General features: G+C 39.8%; 1 protein-coding gene across 2 annotated transcripts in view; it reads right to left on the bottom strand.

Annotated features, from left to right (window-relative positions):
* Nucleotides 1–21,853, bottom strand: part of tmcc1.S (transmembrane and coiled-coil domain family 1 S homeolog) — a 110,316-nt gene that overhangs the window by 52,242 nt on the left and 36,221 nt on the right. The gene's annotated exons all lie outside the window — the stretch shown is intronic.

Here is a 21,853-nt window from a genome sequence, read left to right on the forward strand (position 1 = left end):
CTTATTAAAATCTTGTTAAAATTAAAAGCAGTTTTGCTAGGTTTAATTGGACCCTGGCAACCAGATTGATGAAATTGCAAACTGGAGAGCTGTTATATAAAAAGCTAAATAACTCAAAAACTACAAATTATAAAAAATTAAAACCAACTGCAAATTGTCTCAGAATATCACTCAACATCCTACTAAACGTTAACTCAAAGGTGAACAACCCCTTTAACTCGCAAAAGGCCAACGCTAGGAAGAGGAGATTATGGGAGTCGTATGGATCTTCATATTTTGGATGTATTTAATTTAAGATATCCCCCAAAACTGGGGGATGCTGAGAGTTATAGTTCACAGATAGAGGGCCACAGATATAAAGCAACTGTTAGGATCCAAGGTAACAATTTCAAATTTTTCTGAGACACAGTGGACAAGGAGCTGACGCAGGAATTGATCCCAATCTCCTGTGAATCACAGCACATTGAAGTAGTCACTTATCAGGGCTTTCACTAGTTGGAAATACATTAGGGAAGTGAAAAATACTAAGAAGGGGGCACAGGCAGGAAACAATGAGAAAAACCCCATTTGCAAGGGAACATCCAATAAGTGCTCCCATTAGGCATGGCTCAGACATTATCAGGAGAAAGGAATATAACATCTGCCCATGACTTTACAGTGACCACTTCTTGTACACATGCAATATGTATTTAGCAACAGCCAGAGACATTTGCAGTCTTGCACACCAGCTGGAGGTGCACGGCTCATCAAACTGTGCCAAAATAGTGGCATTCATATGGCTCCATGCAGCAGACCAATCAGGAGAAGCCACTTGAGCAACACTGACCAATAAGCTCCCCTGATTCCAACTGTCCATTAGCCTGTGTATGGGTCAAAATCTATAGACATGTTCAGAAACCAATTGGGCAGGATCAAAGACCCCCTAGGCATATAGTCCAACGAATGATCTAATGTTTGGTCTTAGAATGAGACCAAATTATAAGATCAAGGGAAAGAAAATCATCACCAGCAATAACCCTTGTAAATATAAAAAAATAAGAGGTGTTAATGTTTCTTTGGTGAACGACCGATTTTAGTGCAATCCAACCAATCTGTCAAATTATCGTGAAGTTAGTAGGAATCGAACGATCGCAAATCTTACGATTTTTCGTCCAACATCGGTCAGAAAATTGATCGGCCGGGTTAAAAAAATTTCATCGGTCACAGTGAAATCTATCTATAGTCCAATTGTTGGCAGGGCCAAGCAGGCAGCTACCCTCAGTTTTCCTGGCTTCAACTAGACAATATCGCTCGAAATTATTTTTTTAGTTGATGGACAAATCATGATAACGGAAAAGATCTTTTAAAAATCTTTACATCTATGGCCAGCTTAAGTATCACAACAGTGCAAAATATGCAAGCTCACGTGCCATGTCAAGAGCCCCACAGTGAATGGGAATCCCACCCTATGGGTATGCCAAATCTATGGGGTATGTCATACCTCCTAACTGTCCCTTTTTTTGTGGGACAGTCCCGATTTTGACAGCTCAGCCCGCAGTCCCGGCTTGTTACTGAAATGTCCTGACTTTCTCTGATCTCCTGCACTGAATAGCCAGAAAAAGATACAAAGTTTCTAAAACTTAATCGGCTTTTGGCAGAGAGCCCAGAATACATGGCAGGTGCACATAGATACATTTGTTAAAATGTAAGATAAGCAAAGAAACAATTGTAACAATTTAAGATAAGCAGGTCTCTTGGGGAAACTGTGACTTGCAGCTTAAAGGGCCACAGGAATGTGTTCAAGCTTTCATAACTTGCCAAATTTTGTAAAATGGACACGGTGATTAGGGCATGACCACAAAATGGGCGTGGTCAAAACATTTCTGTCTCACTTTCTATTTTTAAAATGTTGGGAGATATGGTTTTTAAGGCAAGTGCAACACAAAGGCAGTACCTTCTCCTCTTTGCATCCAGAAACATTATGTCGGCTCTGGTACAAATATACTCAACAGATTTCGTTGAAGAAACACAAAACTTTGCATTTTACTCCCCAAAATATGCATTTTAACCAAATCATTAAATTGGCTATAGTGGTATCGGGTCAGCGAGAGCTGTGCAACAACATGATACAGTATTACAGCTTTACAATACACAAAGCATGCTTCTACATGGAACAACAAAGCAGATAGAAAAACCTAAAGATTAAATGACCTAATGGCTGAAAATGCTGTGTTTGATATATAGTGAATAAAGTACCCACTATTGTAAAATATAAGGATATTAGAAGTCAACGAGGAGTTCCATGACCATATAAAAGTACGAGGCTGAATGCTTTTATACAGGTCATGGAACTCCGAGGTTACTTCTAATATCCTCATATTTTCCAACAAGGGGTACTTTATTTATTATAATACACAAGTTTTAGTGAGTCATGTGACAAAAATTACTAGTCACTGTTTATAACTGATGACATCACTACTCACCGTTTATAAGGATATAATTTACAAGATATTCATTGCTTTTGTGTATTATACTGAAGTATTGCAAGACTGGTGGCAGCCCCATTACTGGAATGATCCAGACCTTAGATATTGTCAGGTCATCTGTTGAGTGTCAGTCACACTGCAGATGCTTAGTGAGCACTGGCCCTTCTGCTAACAAATTGAGCTTTGGGATTGTCAGAAATTGTCAGAAAATTAGCAGAAAATGAGATTACATCTGGTATAGAAGATGGAACGACAAGGCTAATTATGTATCCGTTCTGTTGCAGAATGCACTGATTTCTATGCCGCTATGAGCCTTGTATCTGGAATTTTATTTTTAATTTCATATTTAATCTCAACTGCATATTGTGAGTTGGCCCCTAAACTCAGGTAAGTGACAGCAGGCCAGAGCATGTGCCAGCAGAAGATGGGGAGATATAGTGGGCATTTTCAGAGGCACAGGGTGGTCGAGGGCTGGTACAGAAGTCGAAAACATAATGTGTAGCATTTCTAACCTGTTTATTGAGGGTTATTTCTCCTATAAGCTACTGACTAATGATATAATTGCTATAAACAGTTAAAATATGGTAACGAAAGGTTAGTGATAACGAACATACAGATGATCAGTTTAGAGCAATTATATATATTTATGAGTAGGGAAGGGCGAATTTGACCCGTTTCGTCAAAAATTCGCCGCCAGAGAAATGTCGTAGACGCCCATTAAAGTCTATGGGCGTCAAAAAAATTGTTGTGCGGCAAAATCTTTTTGACGTGCGGCTTTTTTTTTTATTGACGCACGCCACCATACAATGTCTATGGGCGTCATTTTTTTCAGCGAAACAAGCCGAAAATTTATGAGGATCACTTGAGATTGCCAGTGGGGACTAGATTTGTATTGTATTCTAACCTTGGGTTCCCAGAGGATGGATGACCACTGCCAGCATGCTTTAACCTTTAGTTCTATAAGCTGTAAAATGCTGGGAGTTGTAGTCTAAAAACATCTAACGACCCAAAGCTCAAAAGCAAGGGCAGTTTTTGGAAGGGCTGCCCAGGTGAAAAGTTCCAGATTTCATAATTTGAAGGCATGGTGCCGCCCATGATGTCACTCGCCCCTCCCCGTTTTCACCCAAAAAAAAATGGCAACCCTAGTAGCCATTGGGGAAGCCTTTTAAAGCTCAAAAGGGAAAAAAGGCACAGGTTACAGAGCTTATAAAAGATAAGCTCGGTAGTATTGAATTAGGATTCTACAGAGTGAATCGGTTATCAACTGTTTATCCTGTGCTTGAATGGCTTCCCCCATGGCTACACAGCAGCTTGTTTATATAAACTATAGTAGTGTTTCTAAAGCAAACACACCAGTTTTACCAGTGCAGGGCAACAGTACATTCTATTTTCATTCCTGTCATTTTTAGATGTTGCATTCCTCTCTAATCAGTTCCAGGCAGGTGATGTACTTGGCTGCTTTAGTGAACCAGGGCAGAGAGGGTTAAGTGTGATGTAGAACCGGTTAGAGAAGCTGGCACTGGGAGAGGTTGCAGATTAATTAAATAAAGCTCATTGTTCTGGCAGCGCCCTGGGACTGAACAGCATAGATTCCTGCACAGATACAGTGCTCTTAACCTAGACAGTCCTGCAAACAGAGCACACAGCTGTTTACATTGCACTTCCCATTAGACGGTGAGAAGCCGCAGAGCCTCATTCTTCTTCCTGATAACTTTAGTTTACCTTTCATTCTCTTGGCATGTGTATAGACGTGCACACCAGGAAACTACAGACCAGTGATCCCCAACCAGTAGTTTGTGAGCAACAAGTTGCTCACCAACCTCTTGGATGTTGCTCTCCGTTGCTCTCTCTCAAAGCAGGTGTTTTTTTTTTAATTCCAGTCTTGGAGACAAGTTTTGGTTGTATAAAAATCAGTTGTACTGCCAAACAGGCCTCCTGTAGGCTGCTAGTCCACATAGAGGCTACCAATAGCAAATCATAACCCTTATTTAGCACCACCCAGGAACATTTTTCAAGATAGAAAATCATGTAAACATTAAATAAGCCCAATAGTCTGGTTTTGTGTCTAGTACGGATTATGTCTGAGCCTGGATGGGACCTGTTATCCATAATGCTCGGGACCTGGGATTTCCAGATAATGGATCTTTCTGTAATTTGGATCTTCATATGTTAAGTCTACTAGAAAATCATGTAAACATTAAATAAACCCAATAGGCTGGTTCTGCTTACAATAAGGATTAATTATATCTTAGTTTGGATAAAGTACAAGGTGCTGTTTTGTTATTACAGAGAAAAAGGAAATCATTTTAATAATTTAATTAAAAGTAAAGAGGGGTGTGTGTATGTTTGCTGGGTTTTCATTTGGAGGGGTTGAACTTGATGGACTTAATCTTTTTTCAACCCAATTTAACTATGTAACTATGTAAAAAATTTGGATTATTTGGATAAAATTGAGTCTACAGGACACAGCTTTTCGTAAATTGGAGCTTTCTTGATAATGGGTTTCCGGATAATGGATCCCATATGTGTATATGTATCACTGAAAAGATGGCACTCACCAACCATGTCATTTAACCTGGGTGCCGTGTTGAATTTTGACGCAAATTGCAGAAGTCATCAAGCACTCTCAGAATTTTTCGATACAGGTATGGGATCTGTTATCCAGAATGCTCCAGACCTATGGGAGATGGTCTTTCTGTAATTTGGAACTTTCTGGATTACGGGTTTCAGGATAACGGATCCCATACCTGTAGAACAGGAATTCTTTATTTGAAGTGGTTGATCACTACAAGAAAGAATTTCTACTACAGGTATGGAATCCGTTATCTGTAAACCGTTATCCAGAAAGCTCCGAATTACAGAAAGGCCATCTCCCATAGACTCTATTATAATCAAATAATACAAATTTTCAAAAATGTTTTTTTTTCTCTGTAATAATAAAACAGTAGCTTGTACTTGATCCCAACTAAGATGTGATTAATCCTTATTGGAAGCTAAACCAGCCTGTTAGGTTTATTTAATGTTTACATGATTTTCTAGTAGACTTAAGGGATGAAGATCCAAATCACAGAAAGATCTGTTATCCGGAATACCCCAGGTCCTGAGCATTCTGGATAACAGGTCCCATACCTGTATATTGGGAAAATAAAAACTGAACTGAAAAAAGTCTTTGGAAGGTGAACAACTGCTTTCAGCATCTTCAAGAGGTGATTTTCTGGGAGCACTAAAGTGTGCCTTCACCCTTGTGTTTTTGGGTAACAGGCATCTTGGGTATACATAATTCATTATACATGTAGGACTGAGTGACATCAATATATTGTAATACTTTTCTTAGCCTCATGACTCAGTCTATGACATCACTGATGATGCCTTAGTATATAATGTCAGTACTTGCTTCTACTCCAAGAACATTGTATCATCTTGGCATTATCTTAGGTTTAATCAATTCTTTTGTACGTTTCAAGATTTCTTATGGCAGTAAAATACAGCTGATTGGGTCTGACCCATCCTGGGCCAAATCAATCCACAGGGTGGGAGTTTAGAAAATGCATAAAATGAGTCATCCCCCTGTGCTTCAAGATAACGGATAGTAGTAAATTCACAGATCCACACACACTATTATCTGCAGTCGTGGCCCATGTTTTTATTGTACCACCAGTAAGATCTTACTGATGGTATAATAAAAAGAGGGGCCACGTCCCCGACTGCAGATAATAGTGTGTTTGCAGATCCGTGAATTAACTACTGTTGCTATGGGACCCTGTCAGGTCAACGGAGTACCAGCACCACCATTGCAGTGAAAGAGGAGTTGCGGTAGATATAACACATTATCCGGATAACGGATCCCATATGTATGTATCACTGAAAAGAAGGCACTCACCAACCATGTAATTCATCTGGGCACCGAGTTGAAATTTGACACAAATGTCAGAAGTCGTCAGGCGCTCCCAGGATTTTTCAATACAGGTATGGGATCTGTTATACAGAATGCTCAATACAGGTATGTATTTTTAAAAAATGATTTCTTTTTTCTCTGTAATAATAAAACAGTACCTTGCACTTGATCTCAACTAAAATATAAATAATTCTTATTGGAAGCAGAACCAGTATATTGGTTTTTAATATTTAAATTATTTTCTAGTAGGCTTAAGGTATGAAGATCCAAATCAAGGAAAGATCCCTTATCTGGAAAACCCCAGGTCCCAAGCATTCTGGATAACAGGTCCCATACCTGTGCTAAAAGTTTAATATTAAACCCCCGAAATAGTTACTATTAGTGTCTGTGGGATGTAATATTAGTGCTGCATGAGAAGCATCATATGCCTAGATAAATCAAAGAGGTTGGGAATCATACACTTAGGCAGAAATTTTCTGCTATTGTGCTTTTTATTTTTGTCCACACAACATGTTTCGGGCAGCATGTTGTGTGGACAAAAATAAAAAGCACAATAGCAGACAATTTCTGCCTAAGTGTATGATTCCCAACCTCCTTGATTTATCTATACAATACTTGGATGCCTATGACGGAGTATCCGGGGAACCACTACACGGACAACATTTATCTTAAACTGCAGCTGACTGTGAGTAATTACACAAGCATCATATGCCTGTTTATAGTAAATATGCTCCACTAGGGCAAATGTTACTCAAACACAGAAGGAGCAAGGAAATTGGACATATTCCATACCCAGGGCACACTGTAAGGCAAAGCTTTCCCAAGCAAACATCAGCTCTCACCACACAAGGAACAGGGCACTCAGACATAAACACACTAAGCAGCACGGCAGCCTAATCTCAGACAAATAGCCAGGATTCTTGGCATGTCTTGGGTATTAAAAGACGCCCCATTTAATCAGCCTGGATAACTGGCAATTGAATGATTTGGCCTCATGTTTTCCTGCTGACTGACATCTGGAGCAGATTAGAGCTTTGGCTGTAAGGTAAGGACAAGACATCAAGTGCAAATAGCCAGCTCATCTCTTTTGATCTGTGTGTGTGTAGAACTGACAGTTTAGGAGTCAATACCAACATGCAGTGTGCATATACAGTTGTGTTGAGAATAACAGCTGTACAACATCACTAAAATGATCAATCTCTGTTTTTGGTAGAAATTATATTTCTACATGGCAAATAATTTACTAGTAGGTGTAGTAGAGAAATAGAAACTCAACAGACCTGACATGCATGCTGCTGATTCTGTGTCACTGAATCATTAATTGAGGCTTGTTCTAAATAATAGCAGTGTCCAAAATAATAACAACAGTGTTCAACATAATAATAGCAGTGTGGAGTTCAATTAGTGAGCTTGTTCATTCTGTGAAAAATTACAGCCAGGTGTCAATTATAGCCCTTAGGGAGAAGGAAGGAGCAAATGTTGTGCAAGCTGGTTATAGTGCAGTTCTCTCAAAAAATCTGAGTAAAATGGGTCATTCCATGCATTGTTCAGAAGTTTGAATTGATTGGAGAGGGGGAAACATATAAAGAAGTGCAGAAAATGATAGGCTGCTCAGTTAAAATGACCTCAAATGCTTTAAAATGACATCCACAACCTGAAAGATGTGGAAGATAACAGAAAATGACCATTCGGATGGATAGAAAAATATCCAAAATGGCAAAGGCTCAGCCAATGATCAGCTCCAGGAAGATCAAAGAAGGTGTAAAGTTACCTGTGATACTGTTACAATTAGAAGACGCCTATGTTAAGCCAAGCTATCGGCAAGAAGCCCCCACAAAGTCCCATTGTTGAAAAAAAGACGTGCTGAAGAGCTTACAATTTGCCAAATAAAACATTGATTAACCTAAAGAGAAATGGTGCAACATTTTGTGGACTAATGAAAGCAAGATTGTTCTATTTGGGTCTAGCGGCCACAGACAGTTTGTCAGATGGCCCCCAAACACTGAATTCAAGCCACAGTACAGTGTGAAGCCAGTGACACAAGTATCATGATATGGGAAAGTTTCTCATACTATGGTGTTGGGCCTATTTATCTCATAAATCTCATACCAGGGATCATGGATCAGTTACAATAGATCAAAATACTTGAAGAGATCATGTTGCCTTATGCCCAAGAGGAAATTCCCTTGAAATGGGGGTTTCAACAAGACAACGACCCCAAACACACCTGTAAATGAGCAACATCTTGGTTCCCGACCAACAAGATTGACGTTATTAAGTGGCAGCCCAATCCCCGGACTTGAATCCAATAGGAATGTTCAGTGAATGTTTGAGTTTGTAAAGAAGAATGTCGACTACTATTTTTTTAAACAGCCTAATAATCTTCACTTTCTGTAAAGGAATAACATAAATTTCTTCATGTTTTGATTTGGAATAGAATGCGCAGTGTTCCCAATGCATTTTATAAGGATTTTGAGCTTTATTAACTTTTTTTAAACACACTGCTATTATTCTGAACACAACTGTATAAAGAAGAGCCATTGGTTTAGGATTAATGTCCAGCCCAAATAACTGCAAGGTGACCCTTGCTATATCTGTAGATTTACAAGTGATTTTATATACAACACTCCTACCAAATTTGAATGAATACCTGTCATTGAAGATTGTTACCCAAACGGCCTGTTCCATACTAATTGCTGGAGAGAGCAGCATTTTTATTTCTTGTCTATTTGATATTACTTTAGGTATATGAATAAAGCTAGCTATACAAAGCAGACACTGGTAACTCCTAAATCAACAGGCCGATGTATGTGCTCAAAAGAGTATCCTATCTGACAGATATTTTGGAAGGTCTGAAAGTCACATTGAATGGGGAGCACCTTAGGATGTTGGCGTGGTTCTCGCTGCACCGGCTCTACAAAAGTCCCTACTGTTATATGATCTTGGGCCATAGATTGTATTAGCCTGATTAAGGCCACCAAATGAGTATTGGTAGTGATCCACTAGTAATAGGCAGTGATCCTAGAGTTTAGCATATGTTCCCATTATGACTTAATTGATGCTGGATTAGCAGATCTTAAAGTGTATGGCTACATTTAGTGCACATACATATCTAGCTGAGACAGCCAAGGCCGCATCCATTAGCATGCAAGCCAAGTGGGGGACCAACTCAAGAATATTTCTAGATGACCAGTTAATATCTCTTAACGTGTTAGGACAAGAAACCTTTATTTTCTGTGAGCCAATCATATTCTAGTCAAATATTTACTCATGCTGACTGACTCCTCAGTTTCCAAGCAATCTCTCCTGGCTTCCCAGTAGGATCAATAGAAATGGATGAGAGTGCCTAGCGCAGGACAAAAGAAGCTTTGAACACTTTAGTCAATGAATCTGTTCTACCCTAACAAATGGTCCTTTAAAATGGTTAATAATTAAAGGAGAAGGAAAGGCTAAAATGAAGTAAGCTTTATCAGAACAGTCTATATAAATACACAGTAAGAGTCCTCTGTCAAAAGAAACACCACATTTATTTTCTTCTATTGTGTACACATGGGCTTCTGTATCAGACTTCCTGTTTTCAGCATAAACTTCCAGGGCTAGGGCTTGAGCATGCTCAGTTTGCTCCTCTCTCCCTTTCCTCCCTCCCTGCTGTAATCTGAGCCCAGAGCTATGAGGGAGCAGGGAGAGACTCAGGCAGGAAGTGATGTCACAACAAGCTAATATGGCAGCTGCTATCCTAAACAAAAACAGTAGAGCTTCTAGAGCCATTTACTCAGGTATGGTGAAGCATTTTGCAGAATAAAGATTGTCTTAAAGCTTGCACTATTGTGCCTAATCTATTAGCAATAAACTGCTTCAGTAGTTTTCCTTCTCCTTTAAAGGGGAAATGTTCCTATACTTTAATGTGCAAGAAACTTTGTAACTGATCTTTGTTTTTTGCCTCTCTCTAAACTTAAACTGCAGTCTGGTGACCAGGGTCAGTAAACCTAGGTTGCAGATTATTTGTAAAACTAGATTATTATGGTGTGCCTATATTATAATCTACAGCCAAGTGGTTGAGTGTCAATAGAAACACTATGCATTATAAGTGGATGTTTTACAAATATGCCCACCTTAAGGTGGGAGAGACCCTTGTGCCAACAATCAGATCATAGTTGCTCCTATCCCAGTGGTTGGATTGAGGACCGCATCAATGAAAAGTTGCGGACCTTGATCTGCCAGCAAAAGCAAACTTGCCAAAACAACATCTGGACAGATAAAGCCAGATATCTGATATACAGGTATAGGATCAACAATCCAGAAACCAGTTATCCAGAAAGCTCCAAATTAAGGAAAGGCTTCTGCCTAGACTCCATTTTATCCAAATAATCCAAATCTTTATCATCTGTAATGATAAAACAGTACCTTGTATATGATCCAAACTAACATATAACTAATCCTTATTGGAAGCAAAATAAGCCGATTGAGTATATTTATTGTTTACATGATTTTCGAGTACACTTTGGGGCAGATTTACATATGGTTGAATATCGAGGGTTAATTAACCCTCGATATTCGACTGCTGAATGTAAATCCTTCGACTTCGAATATCGAAGGATTTACCACAAATAGTTCAATCGAACAAAAAAACGTTCGATCGAAAAATTTCGATTCGAAGGATTTTAATCTATTGATCGAACGATTTTTCTTCGACCACAAAATTGCCAGGAAGCCTATGGCGACCTTCCCCATAGGCTAACATTGTACCTCGGTAGGTTTTAGGTGGCGAAGTAGGGGGCCGAAGTTCTTTTTAAAGAGACAGAACTTCGATTATCGAATGGTCGAATATTCAAACGATTTTTAGTTCGAAACGATCGTTTCGAAGGTCGAAGTAGCCAATTCGATGGTCAAAGTAGCCAAAAAAACATTCTAAATTCAAAGTTTTTTTTATTCTATTCCTTCACTCGAGCTAAGTAAATGGGCCCCGTAAGGTATGAAGATCCAAACTATGGAAAGATCCATTATCCGGAAAGCCCCGGTCCAGATAACAGGTCCCATACCTATATCACAATTTGATCTCTACAAGGAAACATACATGACTTGATGGCTGGGTTGAGCAGTATGGTCATAATCATCCAAACTTGCCGACTTACCTTTGCAATAAAATGGATGTATTGGTGGTGTCCCTTGAAGGGACTTTAGCGTTGGCTGCTACATTATGTTTATATTGTGCAGTGTGGACGTTACCAGCACTACCTACTTAAGAACTATGTGCAAAATCGAAATATTCGGATTAGGCTGGGATTTCAGGGCGCTAGAATGGATTCATCATGACTAGTAATTGTGTGTAGTTTGTGCCAATGCATAAACAGTGTGTCATCCTTTGTAATTGCAAATCCGGCAGATGAAAGATTTAATAAACAAATTACAGAGTTGGTTCTGAGCCATCTGTGAAGCTAATGACAATCCAGTTTCTTAACTAGAATCCAGTCAAATCCACAATGCAAAGCCCTGCACTGACAGAGCTATGGGGGTGATTCCACTGGAGTTTCCACAGAATAGCCTACAAATATTAACCTTGCATGCAGCAGAGGTTTGCCCCAGGTTTGCTGTTCCATGGCCAGTCTCACGCATGTAATGGCTGGAATGCGAACATACAATTCAAGGATCTGCATACACAATCAATGGGAAGGAAATAATTAAGAGCTATACATTTCCATTCTATGTGCCCTAGCCACAAAATGTGCATTCCAAAAATGTTGGCAATGTCTTCCCAGGGATCCAATATATTCTCTTCTTATTTGTTGCTGTACAACCACTTAAATATCAAGGCAGCTACACCCTTTAAGAGACATGGAATCCAACTGCTGCCTGTGTGTACTAGGGAAGCAACCAGAAGCCCAAATGCCACAGCTGCTTAAGGGTGCAGGCAACGGGCAGATGCTTTAGATGCCCTACATTGGCACAGTTTATGAAGATATGTCAATATACCTTGTTGGTATCCCTTATTGGGTTCTACACTACAAATGAATAGACACTACAATGTCCATAGAGCAATATGGTCAGGCACATGGGCCATGTAAGGCTGCCTGTAGATGCCAGTTTTGAGCATGTGATCCGATTGGATTGTTGTCATTGGACCTCATTTATCAACAGAAATTTGTGCCTTGGTAGCAACCTGTGACAACCAACCAAATAACTGTTTTTATTCTACCTTCCAGTTGCTAAAAAAAACTAGAACCATTGAGCGGTTGCTACAACTTAAGGTGGCCATAGATGCAAGGATCCGCTCGTTTGGCAACATCGCCAAACGAGCGGATCTTTCCCCGATATGCCATTAACAAACATGGCTATATTGGGTGTAATCTGATTGTTCGGCCGTATGGCCCAACGATCCGATTACGATGTGCCCTGGGTTCCGGCGGGATCGGTCGGGTCAAAATCAAACCTGACCGATCTCCGCCGGACGAAAGATGTCGGCACACGCCACACACGATCCGAAAATCGGATCGTGTGTCTATGGCCACCTTTAGAGCCCTGGTGCATATTTGCCCAGGGTTGATAAATGAGCATCGTATTCCCATTTCACTTGGAAGATGCCCACAACAGCTCAAGTGAATTAGCCTTCATCTGTGGCTTTCTATTTGGCTAAGTTCCTACTTGTAACTGTTTTATGAAATGTGCTGTGATGGGGACGAGTTCTGATCCAACTCTGCTGATGTAATAAAGGTGAAAACATGAATAAATCTCTGGCATATTAGCGTAAATGAGTTCTCAGTTTCTAACACAGCTGATTCCAGTACAGGTGGCAAATACCATCATCTTGCGTCTGTCTACACCTTCCCTGTGATGGATACGCAAATCACACCTTTCTGTATCTGCGCTGTAGGCTGCATAACATCTGTCCCAACTCTAATTTCAATGATGTAACAACAGAGGCTGCTGTCTCCATAGGGAATATAAAACAGCTAGTAAGGCCCGACAGATGAATAATTACATTTATGTGTGCAAAACAGATCGAATTCCCAATGTTGGAGTGGTGTGAGAGCCCTTAAAAGAGAAGGAAAGGCTAAAATTAAGTAAGCTTTATCAGAAAGGTCTTTTATCAAAGTAATGCTGCTCAGAGTCCTCTATCAAAAGAAACACATGGGCTTCTGTATCAGACTTCATGTTTTCAGCATAAACCTCCAGGGCTAGACCTTGAGCATGCTCAGTTTGTTAATCTCTCTGCTATAATCTGAGCCCAGAGCTATGAGTGAGCAGGGAGAGACTCAGGCAGGAAGTGATGTCACACCAAGCTAATACGGCAGCTGCTATCCTACACAAATAGAGTTTCTAGAGCTGTTCACTCAGGTATGGTAAAGTATTCTGCAGAATAAATATAGTGTAATATCTTGCACTACTGTGGTTATTCTTATGGCAATAAACTGCTTTGGTAACTTTCCTTCTACTAAAAAAATATTTTGCTATAGGGACAGGTAAGTTTTAGTTATGCGCTAAGGGTCAAGTGGACAAGGGACAAGAACCCACACATATGCTCTGCTGATGGCAATATGCTAATTAAATAGAGTTTAAAACCACCCTGATGATGAAGTAAAGTGCTATACAGCTTCAGCTGTTCACTGCATACATACATTGAAACTCTGCTAGTCACAAAGGTATAAACCGGTCTATGACTTGTGGTGAAGAGGCTGCTCATGAATGGCTTATTAATGTCTATCTTTATACTGTGCACAAATACGTCCACACAAAGGAGCTTTCAGACAGGACAAACAAATAAAGGGGGAACAAAGCCGTCAGGCAAACATTGCATTGCATGGGGGTTTTAAGGTGCATTGTGCGACAGAACAACAACATCGGGAGTGGAGTCCCTATGTCAACCAGTTCATAATTAATGAGGCCATTAATATTGCCTATAGACTGTGGAGAGCTTCTATAGTTGTGCTGAAGATACGAGGATTCTAAAAGCTGAACAGGAACTTGACTGCTTCTCCCACCCTGTTATTTCAAGGTGATCATGTTATGAGCCAAGGTTTATATGTAGCCATGATACTTGCTTCATGCTGTAGCATTGGTTAATAAATGCTAGTGGGAAAGAGCATTTCTGCCTGGCAGATTTATAACATTCTCAGCAACTCACTTTGCAAGGCAAATATTTGGCAGCATTCCACAGGGGGCTTAGCTGTGGAACTTGGATGGCAGCGACTGCATGTTTGTTACAGTCACATGCTTTAGGATGAGGCCTGAGCAGCCGAAACCTGAGGGGTCCTAACCAAAGCTGAATGGATGGAAAAGCACTGCGGCTGGCTTTGTGTTGATGGAATCTGAGTGTCCTGGCATGCAAGACAATTTTATGTATTTAGCATACAATATGTATGGATGTGTATACACTGAATTTATTTCTGTGTACACAAATGCAAAGCACCCAGCTACTATTGAGCTTATATATATATATATATATATATATATATATATATATATATATATATATATATATATAACTGTTTTCTGTGCATTGGGATAGCTCATACAATCTTGATGTGAAAATGCAATTTACCTGTCACAATGGAGGTGACAGGTTCACTACTAATGCAGGTGGAAACATTTAAATCGCAATTACTCCTGATAATCCAGAAAACTTTAAATATTCTCATTGGCACAGACTGGTCATGACTACAGATGGAGCAAAGTCTTTAGGACAACAAGAAAAGGACATGAAGGGGGTGGATGGAGTAGAAGGGCTAAAGAGGGTGTGAGCTAGGATGGAGGCAGAGATAAAAAATAGATAGATGGAAGAAGAATAAGAAGGGGAGGATTAGCACTGGACCAGAGGGAAGGAGGGGGGAGAGATCAGAGGAAAGGCAGTAAGACAAAAGAAAGGAGGTGAGGCTAGGTCAAGAGTCAAAAAGATGGCGTGAGCAGAGGGCAGTGGAGCAGAAAGAATTAGAGTAGGAAAGGCAGTGGAGCAGAAGAAATCTGAGGTGGAAAGGCAGTGAAGCAGGAGGAATCTGAAAAGAGAAGGCAGTGGAGAAAAGAGGAAGGAAGTGGAGAAATGAGGAAGGAAGTGGAAGGTAAAGGAGAAGGAAAGGTAGCCATAGAGAACAAGCAAAAAGCGAACAAATGGAATAAAGGCAGAGGAAGACATTCTTAAATACAGGACTAATTAAAAGCATGCAGCTGAACTGTGCATGAAAGAGGGAGAGCAATACAACATTTAGGTACAAGCACAGAAATTATTTCACCAGAGATGAAGATGAGGAAGGCTACAAAGCACTACACGTTTATCAGCAGCACTTTTTTCTATTTAATCAACATTTACAGTATCATCTTCTTCTAAGTGCAGCCTTTGTTTAATAAGCCCCCTGATGAACTAAAGTTTCTCTTGGCCATGGTCAAGACTGGCACTGTCAGCGCTTTGTTAGCAGATTACTTCTGCAACTATAAGCCCTCGTTAAACAGCATGCCAAGTGATTGGTGTGTGGCTGACCCCTTGTGTTCAAATAGCACAATGACAGTTGCTGCCTGATGTCGGCCTCGCAGAGGGTTACTGGCATGCTGTCCTTGAATAACACTGGTTTCCTTATGCATTTTTTTAACAAGACACCTAAATATGAGCCAAGGGCCAGTGATTTCTGATGATGCATTCCTCATCATTCTTTAATACTGTATATACACACACACTCTACTGAACTTGCAAAAAATATTTATTTAACTGGAATAAAACATGTTCTTTTTTTGTTGTTCCCCAGTTGTTGCCCAGGTGTGCAGAACTGCCTGGAGACCTTTATGATTCAATAGCAAGCTCTCGGGTTACAATGTTTTGCCATGATATAGGACTTGGCTTTTAAATCGATATTTGACATATGTCTTTAAATGAGAGTTGGATCTTTTAAGTGGATATTACCCAGACAGAAGCTGTATTTCGCAGACTGTAGCGCAGGGAGGGAGGTATAAATATGCTTGCACTGCAGTGGGGACACCGGTAGTACCAGGCACTGCTCAGCCCGACTCTGAACTTTGTACAGACAGTCTCAGAAACCCATTATCAGATGTCTTTATTAACCCCTTCTTGCCCTGCTATCAAATGTGGCTTCTGCATGGACCATGGGCTCAAAACACACAGGAGCTTGGCACATTTCCTGATCTTCAAAAAACCTTTCCAGCCCATGCTGCAAAACAATCACATTAACCTATCATTGCATTGTGTAATAAAAGCCTTGTGTAATACTTTGTAATTTAATAGGAAAACAGAACCTGTCCTTTTGTAATTTAGCATAGTTTTTTTTTAAAGGGAAAGTACTTTTTAATTAAATATATATTTCATCACAGTAGGGTTGTCATTGTTGCTTTGTTTTCTCTTCATAATTAAATTTAAATTAAAGGCATATTTTTCTAACAAAGAAGAAAATGTTAGAATTGAAAATGTTAATTCGAAGTTGGCATGTAAACTGCAAAAAAGAAGTACTTTTGTTCCCCCTGGTAACTACCCCTCACTCGATGCCTTTGAATTTCTTGTAAGAATGGAGGTTGAGAAATATCTGTTTAACAGTAAGGGTAGTAAGGTTAAATCTAACATTACCATGGCTGAGAAAAAAGCATTAAGTAGTCTTCAGGAAAATGAGTCTATTGTAATCTGTAGAGCTGATAAGGGAGGAGGAGTTGTAATCTTGAATGAATGTGATTATACTAGCGAAGCACTCCGCCAGTTAAATAATGAATCTCATTATAAAAAGATTGATTTCGATCCTTCAATCCGTCTAAGGGATGAAATAAAGATCTTCCTATATTCTGCAGTTATGGAGGGAATTATCACTGATGAAACATATGAGTTGCTATTTCGCAATGAAGCTAAGATTCCACAAATCTATTTTTTACCAAAAATTCATAAGTCCCTTAATAAACCACCTGGGCGCCCAATAGTCAGCAATGTGGGTTCTGTGTTACAACCCCTAGCAATTTACATTGATATTGCATTGCAGGAAATTATTCCAACCTTGAAATACTGCGTACAAGATACAGGGGAATTCTTGCTGCGGTTGGGTGAAATAACTATACCTACAGAGGATTTTCTTTTGTGTTCCCTGGATGTGTGTGATCTTTTTACGTCTATCCCACACAATGAGGGTGTTGAATGTGTGCGTTCATATCTGAGTTTTACCAAAACACCTACACACCAAATCACTTTTATATGTTCTTTATTGGAGATGGTATTAACCAAAAATCACTTCTCTTTCCAGAAGAAGTTTTTTCTGCAAACACAAGGTTGCGCTATGGGTGCTAATATGTCACCAGCATACGCCAACATTTTTATGGATTTTTTTGAAAACACATATATTTTTTCCAATCCAGAATTTTCTCCACATATTGTATCTTATTGGCGTTATGTGGACGATACCTTTTTTCTTTGGAAAGGTGGAGACGAGAAACTGTTGGAGTTTCTTGTTTATTTGAACAGTGTACATAGCTCTTTGAAATTTACTTTGGAATATCACCCTAGCAATATACACTTTTTGGATGTCGATATCCACCGATCAGACAATGGTTTTTTAACATCAGTTTTTACCAAACCAACAGACCGTAATAATCTTTTAAGTCCAACCAGTTTTCACGCCCCGGGTCTTTTTAATGGTCTCCCAAAGAGCCAGTTAATGAGGGTAAGGAGAATTACATCTGATGATGAACTGTACATACATGAGTCTGACAAAATGATTGGGAAATTCACAACAAAAGGTTATGATAAGGATAACTTATTAAAAATACGTGAGGAGGTGGGTAAGATACCACGAGCTAGCTTATTGGTAAAACAGAAAAGAACACAGGATAGGGACAAACGTGTACCATTCATTTCTACCTACGATACTAACTAAGTATATAAGAAAAACCATCTTAAAACATTGGAAGTGTCTTAAAAACGATGTTAAATTTGGCAAATTATTCAGCCTACCGCCAGTTTTTTCATATAAACGTGGTAGGAATGTGAGTGACATTATCAAGAAGAAAGATACATCTACCCCTGTACAAAATACATCTAAGGTGGGTACCTATCCCTGCCTCAATTGCGGGCATTGTACCGGCATCATCAAGGGTGATTACGTGGCACACCCCTTGAGCGGCACAAAACATAATATTAAGGGTTTCCATACCTGCAATTCTCAGGGGGTAATATATTGTCTAAAGTGCCCATGCGGCTTGGCATCCATTGGCCAAACAAGCAGACAAATTAAAATACGGTTGAATGAGCACAAGGCGGCTATCAGGAATTATGAACCACAGAAGGAACCTATCAAAGAGATAGGTGAAAAAAAGAGAAAATCTGAAACGTTCCTCTATAAACATTTTTTTGAAAAAGGTCACCGAGTGTCCCAACTAAGGTGGCAGATCTTAGAAAGAGTTAAGGCACCTGATCACTTCCTTAAACAAAAATTGACACAACGTGAAACATTCTGGATCTGGTTATTGCAGACACAGGTTCCTAGAGGGTTAAACGAGGAGTTCAGTCTGGCCTGCTTTTTATAACTTTTTATAACTATTTATAATGTTGCTAAATACGTTTGTTGCTAATTTACTTCCTGTTTTCTTACAGATTCTCCTAAGTTGATTATTGTTTCGATACAAAATATCTAAGGAAAGGTAATATCTAATCCTTCCTTATCTAGCCGTATTTATAGAGTTTTTTGTACACGTTATGTTGTTACTGAATTTTGCTTTCCTGGACATTTTTCATTTTTCATTATGTATACAGATATGGATATTTTTCCAATGATTAATATGGACATTTTTTGACTGTTTTTTTGACCAAATACATTTTCTGATCATAAATGTGGATTGATATTTCTGCTAATTTAATCTGTACATTGATATGTGCTTTTTTGATATTGATACTATGTGGTTAATTATGGGTTAATTTTTGATTTGGGATTGAAGGACATACCTATATTGGTTTGCCGTCTATTTAAGGTGGAGGTGGGGTTTGCACAACTCACCTGACGAAGGGGTACGCCCCCGAAACGTTGTTTCCTGTTTGGCATTGACAATAAACACGGGTTATGAACCCTTAAGCATTCGTGTGCTGGAGTTTTCATCTATTGATCATTGGTTGGAGGTGCCGTCCTCCTTTAACCCCAAGCACCGGTGAGGATTCTGAGAGACCAGGTGTGCTACTGCTCCTATTTGCTTGAACTCTTCATAATTTGCTCATACCTCCCAACTGTCCCGTTTTGAAGGGGGCAGTTCCGCTTTTGACAGCTCAACCCGCAGTCCCGGATTTGTACTGACATTTCCTGAGTATCTCTTTGATCTGCTGCACTGAACGGCCAGAAAAATACAATGTTTCTAACTTAATTGGCTCTTGGTAGAGAGCCCAGAATACATACTTAAGATACTTTTTAGATAAGATAACAACGAAGACTCAAAGCTTAAAGGGCAATTCACTTTCATTAGCAAAACTGTAATAACATAAAAAAAACTACAGAAATGTGTTCAAACTTTCATAACCCATAACATTTTGTAAAATGAACATGGTAATTAGGAGGTGTGGCCTCAACAATGGGCGTGGTAAAAAAAATTGCCACACGCCAAATCTTTTTGTCCCTCTTTCTGTTTCCAAAATGTTGGGAGGAATGATTTGCTGCATTGAGCCAGTGGTTAAGTTTTACTCATTCCTGTGAATCTGGACCCTATTTGGACACCCATGTGCTGAAAGGACAGAGTCAGCATCTTTTATCGACCTTAATTCATAATTCCTGAGATTAAGTTACCAGATAATGTAAAAATTAGGGACACGTCTAGAAAATCTAAGTGGGATTGAATACAATCAGTGCAGCCCTGCAACTAACATTTATTAGACATTTCTCAAAATTTTCAAGTTATCATTTAACCTTGCCCCATGTACAGCTTTCATCATTCTTTTAAGATGGCCATAGACGTAGAGATCCGATATGCCCACATTGAAGTGGGCGATATCAGGCTAATCCGACCGTGGGCCCTAGGGCCCAACTGTCAGATCGCGGGACTGCATAGACGCACAGATGCAGCCCCGATCAAACGGGATTTTTAACCTGCCCGATCGAGATCTGCCCGACTTTCAGCCAGATATCGATCGGGGGAAGCCCGTCAGATGGCCCCACACACCAGCCAATAAGCTGCCGACTCGGTCTGCCGCCAGCTTTTATCGGCCCTTGTATGGGGGCCTTTAGACACTATTTGGCTGGTCTTGTGCTGCAGGAGCAACCTTAAATTTGTAGCTACCAATTCCGACGAATAAGGTGCCAGTCAGAACCAACTCGAATACCAAACTAGATGTCTTGAGACTAGGGATACACCGAATCCACTATTTTGAAACTCCCGAATCCTTTGTGAAAGATTCGGCCGAATATCGAACCGAATCCTAATTTGCATATACAGAAGGGCAAAAGGGTCCGGTCAAATTCTGCTGAAAAAGGCCGAATCCTGGCCGAATCCCGAACCGAATCCGGGATTCGGTGCATCCCTACTTGAGACAGATTCACAACAACATCTGGATGAGCCAAAAGGCATCCTCATGGAAAATAACTGGCCAAGTTTATAAGCATGTAAAAACCCCTGGCAGTTCATGTACCCAACAGTGTGCAATATCCATAAGGAAGTGACTGTCATTAGTACCAGTTTAAATTGCCTGGCAACTAATACAAAGACTGCAAGTGGTAGGGTAATCATGCTGAAAAGAATGACAGCGATTTTTGCAAGGAGAAAGGCATAGCCCTAGCTAATGGATGCAGGGTGACAGGGAGGGTCACTAAGATGCAAGGAGCCTCATTCCAGAGGGCAGTGAAACGGAGCAGCTTCCATTCCATTGTGACCTCAATAAACTCATTTCTCCACCTTGCAATAGCTTTATACTGGCCTCTAAAAGTGTGTGGGAGGAAGGGAGGGTGAACAGGAGATTAACTTGAAAAAAAGGGAAAAAAAGGAACAGCTACTGCAAATGAAAACCCATAAATCACCTAAAATGTGATTAAAGTAAGCGAAATAGCAGCACGCCATTTATTTATTTGATTGAAGATCATACTGTGCTCAGGTGCATAAACGTATATTTTTTTATCGTTGTGCCCTACACGGTTTTCTGGATGTTCTCCCCCCCCCAGCAGCCCTCTAGCTAACTGGTAGCTAGAGTCCAACTTACCTAGCAACCAGGTATTGGTGTGAATTAGAGACTAAAAGATGAGCATGGCTACACAGCAGGTTATCTGTATGAATACTAATAGTTTTGCTGAAGAAAACACTTAATAATACTGCAGGGTGACCGTAAATAAACATGCATATAAGAAGCCCTTTCATTTTTGGTCTTACTGGTCCGTTAACATTACTTCAGTCTCCCTCTTGAAAGATTTAGAGCACTACCTCTAATATTTCCTCTACAATATATGCTGCTCAGGCCTATTAAACAGCAAGCTCTATCCCTGTAATACAATCTATTCAATGTGCATTTACTTTCTTGTTTGGAGTTTTAAATACTTATTAACAGCCTTAGCGAAAG

The sequence above is a fragment of the Xenopus laevis genome, chromosome 4S (assembly GCF_017654675.1).
Source record: "Xenopus laevis strain J_2021 chromosome 4S, Xenopus_laevis_v10.1, whole genome shotgun sequence".
Lineage (NCBI taxonomy): Eukaryota > Metazoa > Chordata > Amphibia > Anura > Pipidae > Xenopus > Xenopus laevis.